This window comes from Pseudophryne corroboree, chromosome 1 (genome assembly GCF_028390025.1).
Source record: "Pseudophryne corroboree isolate aPseCor3 chromosome 1, aPseCor3.hap2, whole genome shotgun sequence".
NCBI lineage: Eukaryota > Metazoa > Chordata > Amphibia > Anura > Myobatrachidae > Pseudophryne > Pseudophryne corroboree.
This window is the reverse complement of record NC_086444.1, coordinates 915,014,804-915,020,803: the sequence shown is the minus strand read 5'-3', so window position 1 is coordinate 915,020,803 and position 6,000 is coordinate 915,014,804.

Genomic DNA, 6,000 nt, shown 5'->3' with positions numbered 1-6,000 from the left:
TCCTGGGTATACCCTAGAAGCCGGCCCTGTCATGCTGCAGGCTTATCGGTTTTGGAAGCTGGCTGACAGGCAGCCCAGGCTCTTTTGGGCTTCGGCTTACCAGGTTTGGAAGTGCGGGACTGCTTATGGTACACCTGAACTTTTGCTTTACCTGAAGGGCAAACAACGTACCTTTAACCTTCGACACAGAAGGAGCGGTATTTGGTAGACAGGCAGATTTGGCAGTAGCCAAGTCAGCTACTATCTTATTTAAGTCCTCCCCAAACAGAATATCTCCCTTGAAAAGGAGTACCTCCAGGGTTTTTCTAGAGTCCAGATCCACAAACTAGGATCTCAGCCACAATATCCGGCGAGCCAGGACTGACGTAGTAGAGGCCTTGGCTGCTAGGATACCGGCATCCGAAGCCGCCTCTTTAATATAGTGAGAAGCTGTGACAATATATGACAAGCATTGTCTAGCATGGTCAGAGGAGATTTCAGTATCTAACTCCAAGGCCCACGCTTCAATAGCCTCGGCAGCCCATGTAGCTGCAATAGTGGGCTTTTGTGCAGCAACCGTGAGGGTGTAAATTGCTTTCAGACAACCCTCCACACGCTTATCCATAGGCTCTTTTAGAGACGTGACGGTAGTGACAGGCAGAGGTGAGGAATCCACCATCCTGGCCACATGTGAGTCCACTGGAGGAGGCATTTCCCAATTCTTAGACAGCTCTGGCGCGAGGGGATAGTGAGCCAGCATCTTCTTGTGAGGCACAAACTTCGTACCCGGGTTTTCCCAGGGTTCCTGACGTATATCCACTAGGTGGTCAGAGTGAGGTAAAACTTGTTTAACCACCTTCTGATGCTTGAACCTAGCTGGTTTCTTAGTAGGGACGGATGGCTCGGGATCATCTGTAATCTGTAGAATTAACTTAATAGCCTCCAAAAGATCAGGAACATCCACATGTGAACTACCCTCCCCAACAGCCGTATCTGAGTCAGAACCTGTGGGGCAGTATACGTGCCGTCTTCATCAGACGAGGTGTCAGTGACAGCAGTGGATTGTGAGGAGACAAGCGCTCGCTTAGTAGTCAGGGACTGGTTCAACTTCTTTAACTGAGCAGATAAATCGTCCGGCCTTGGCGGGTTAGCTGCAGGGACCACATACGGTTGTACCGGCATTGGGGGTCCCATAGGGGGTGTTAGCTTATGAACTAGCATATGCAGAAGTGTGGAAAAAGCGGCCCACGGTGGGTCAGTATGTGCCTCCGTGTCTACAGTCCCACTGGGGGGCAAGAAGCCCCCAGAACCAGAGCCCATAGCTGCTATATTCTCCTCATATGGGTCTGTGGCTACAGCAACACTGGCAGTGTGTTCAGCCCCAGAACCATTACCCTCAGAAGCTGACATGATATAACTGGCAGTATGAGGTAACACAGTACAATTATCAGCAGCACTATATCTCTAAACCCAAACCCCTGTGCAGTGTAGTCAACACCAGCAGAGATAAAGGAGAGATATGGTGACTAAATCACAGAGAAAAATACGTAATACAGTATATCTTTGTGAAAATCTTATATTAGATAAAACCTGACACACCAAGACCCCACAGGTTACAGAATATAGGGATAGCAGGTTGAGTGAAAGACACAAAATGGACACAACTCAGCTATCAAATGCACACACAGATAGTCACAGTTTGTACAATGCAGAGGTTATTACTAACAATAATACTGCACTGGACTAGCTTACACAGCTATATAACAAATGATATAACAGTACACAGTAAGAACTGGATGTATATCACAGGGTAATTGTACTAGAAAACCCTGACTAAATGCACTCTTTCTTACTAACACTGACTAAAAAAGGCAGGTAGAATACTAAAGTGTCATGTACAGTCACAGCACTGACAACCAGGCGACTTTACATAGGAGGATTTGCCCAAGCAGTCCCAGGAACAGTGAGCTGAGGGATAATGGCGCCGCAGACACTGACAGGGAGTGAGGAAAAGACAGATATGCAGCTCCAGGGCGGGAACACTTGCTAGAAATGGCGCCCTGGGGCTGGGGGAGGGGCTTCAGGTCTAAGCCTTATCCCCTCTGCTGGCAAAACCACTGGGTACTGTGAGCGATATAAGAATTGGTTTATAGAGAAAACCTGACCTGCGCCCATGCCCTGGTGATCTAGTGGGATCGCCTGTATCCACAGTGTCCACCACCAGTGCGCGCGGCCCGCCTCCCACTGACCGTGCCAGATCGCGATAAAGACCGGGTCCCACAAGTGGGACCCACTTACCACCTCCCAAAGTGCGTCCACGCGATCCTGGAGAGTCCCAGCCGTGTGTGTCTAACGTGAAGAAAACCGGAGCCTCCGCTGTAGGTACTCGGCAACCAGGGCTCGGTAGTGTACAGCGCTGCTGGGGAGAGCTGGAGCTGCAGCAGTGAATGTCACAAGACATTTACCACCGCTGCTGCCCTTGAAGTCTTCACTTTTTACCTCATAAAAAGCTTTTCTTAGGGCTGCCTGGAGCAGCCCCTCTGTTCAGTGCCTGCTTACTGCAGCACCAACTTACAAAACTGAGCTCCTGTGCAGGGAGGCGGGGTTATAGAGGTGGCGGCACTGTGCATTCTGGGAACAGTCAAAGCTTTGAGCCTGTTGGTGCCTCGGATCAAGATCCTACTCTACACCCCATTGTCCAATCCTTGTGGAGCCCAGTGTACCCCGCAGCAGAAAAATAATGAAGTGTCAGGAACAATAAACATGTATTCGCCCTTTGGGAATCGAACCAGGAACTCTAAGCATGAGAAGCGGCACACTTCACCATTCGGACATGACGCCTCATGACAAATACATAAGCTCATGTGTAAATGTAAGCAGTGATCCCTTCATATTGGTTTTGATTATGCAGTAATGGCTACAGGATTTGGAAGCTCGCATAACCCTAACATCAATGGACCATACCTGTAACACTTTCATTTGCGTCTGTTTACACTACTAATTTTATTTGTTTGTTTGTCTGCGGGATTTGGATGCTCACATATCCCTAACGTCAATGGACTATACTGTAGCTTTACCATGTTCATTTGTATCTGTATATACTGTACTATTTGCTCCTGTATATACTGTGCTACATACAGTACTATATACTGTATTTGAAATACTGTTGCATACTGTAGCGCAATGAGACGCTCCAGTAAAGTAGTTCTTGAGCTGTAGTTCAGTATTGTATTTTAATAGAGACCACTTGCATGCACAATGGTGACTTTGGTGAATGATTGCAGGTATTACACTCAAAGGTAATGCCAAACGCTCTGTGCTCCTCCCTACGACTAGTCAAGCCCCCTTGCGCCCAGGCACACTGCGTATTCGTGATCAATGCCTCAGCCAGCAAAGATAAGGGAGGCTCCATCTGTATCTTCTAGTGTGCACTGTGTACCCAGCATTAGAGAGAGGTTCTTCTCAATTATTTTATGTTATGGACTCAAATGAATGGCTCCAATTAGTCAACCTTAATTTTTATTTATTAATGTTCCACATTTTGGGATCATTTAAAAAATGCACATTTGTTGTACAGGTTTTTTTTCCTTTATTTTATAAATGTTTTCTCCTTAATTATTGTACAATGTATGGACTGCGTATGGTTATTGCAAGACCTTGCAGTATTAGAAGAACAGAGTTTCAGTGATCTTGTATTGCATCAGCTTTCCATTGCACTGCAGCACTAAATTGGCCAGGCGCTCCTGTGAGGCACAAACGGTTACTGAATATGGGCCCATTATGGAGTCTCATGGTGGCTTACAGCCAGGAAGATGTCTGGATTGCCATACTGGTGGCACAGAGGTTATCATTGCTTTCTCCCACAGACCTACTTGTAATATGAAATGAGTTTGGACTAGAGTGGTAAACTCCACTAGGGCAAGGGCTCAATAACAAAAAATTTACTGCACAGTCCTGTTTAGTACCTTACCGGACACACCCGAACTCAACTTGCCCGATCCGGGGCTGCTGTGGGGGCTCACGAGGGGCTGCTAAAACATCTAAGGAGCTGCTTTATTTAAAAATAAAATATGAATAAAATAAACAAGACACACAGGTATGCTCACATACGTATATACAAAGAATTGGCGCTCCACGGTACACACACACCTCCAATTAGATTCAGACGGCTGCTCACCAGTTGTGGGCGGGCAGCCCCAACAATGGATCAAAAATGTTATGTAAAAAAGAAATGGGAGCGCTGAATGAGTCTAATATATAAATTTATTAATAAAATAGTGTTTTATTAAACACATTGATAAAAATAAAATTCATGAAATAGCCTAATAAAACATTGAAACAATATAATAATGAAAAATCACAAAGTGTATATTAATAAATATTACTGCAATATATCTCCTGAACCAATATATGTAAAGAAAGTCTTGTGGACCTTGATTAAAAATTGCAATGATGCTTCATAATTTTCAGCCTTGCGTCCACGAACTGAAATACATGTAAGTGGGAGACTGTTAAGAGGTACCTCTGTTAGGAATCACTGTTGAAATGTACGGTCTCTCCTCTCCTTATGCACATACAAGCCTCATTAGTGTCAGAGACGGCTCAATTGAGCCAAGCGGGCAGTGTCCCAGTGTTGGAAATACGGACACCGGCGCTGTATTGATGTATAATAAATAGATGGTGATGGTATAAAGAAATCAATTATTCTTGTAGTGTGTCATCTGATGGAGGAGCCTCTCCGTTGAGAGCACTGTACTGAGCCGGGTATGCAGCGGCTCGATGCAGTGGAAGTACAGCTGGTCACGCCGCTGGTGAAATATCCGTTTGGTTGCGGCTATACTTCTCCGCTGTGAGCGCTGCACCGATCTGGGTGTGCAACGGCACAGTGTAGTGAGAAGGCAGATTGTCACGCCGCTGGTGAAATGTCCGTTTGGTTGCGGCTGTGCTCCACTCAGTATACACAGCTCAAAAAGTGTCAGGAGAATGTGGCAGTCAGGTGGAATCCTTCAATGGAACCCAAAAAGTGTCCGGTGCACATCTCTAGAAAATACGTATGTGTCCTTTTACATCTAGCCTTAATACACCATGCAGCGGGAGATGGGGTCAGGCATCTTTTTTTGCTGAAAAAGTGTCTTAGATGCAGCAGAATGCAAATAGGACACCCCAGGAAGCGGGATGCAGTCAATTTACCTCCAATCAAAATCCTGACGGTGAAAATCCCGACAGCAATTGACCGACGGTCAAAATCCCGACAAGGTCAAAATCCCGACATGGACAAAATAGCAGTGAGCCATGCGAGGGGACGCGGTACACTTATATGGGGTCCATGACGACCTATGTTGACATACACACAAAAAAACAATTAAAAACGCATGTCGGTATTTTGACTTGTCGGCATTTTAAATGTCGGTATTTTGTCCATGTCGGGATTTTGACCTTGTCAGGATTTTGACCGTCGGTCAATTGCTGTTGGGATTTCGACCGTCGGGATTTTGATTGGCGGTATTTCATACCAAATCCCCAGGAAGCTGTGCCGATCAATTTTATATGTGACAGTTTTAACAGAGGAGGGGGACCATGTGCAGACTCCTCTCTATGACGCAGTAGGCTTTGACATTGTGTCGTAGGCTACTGCAAATGTGCAGGGCTCTGGAAACATGGTGCCTGCAATGTTCTGGAGACTAATTACTATGGTGAATGCATGGCAGACATTTTGGCGGTGATATTTGCTTGGATGCAGCACCCGATGTGGGACTCCAGAAAGGTAAGTATAAAAGCGTGGGTACAGTGTGTGTGGTGTCCCCCTTTCCCCCCGTACACATTGAACCTATTATAGAAACACCAATATACACTTGTATATCTGTATGAGCCTGAGTATCTACAGGTGAAACAAAGAAAATTAGAATATCATGCAAAAGTTCATTTATTGCAGTAATTCAACTTAAAAGGTGAAACTAATATATTATATAGACTCATTACATGCAAAGTGAGATATTTCAAGCCTTTATTTGTTATAATTTT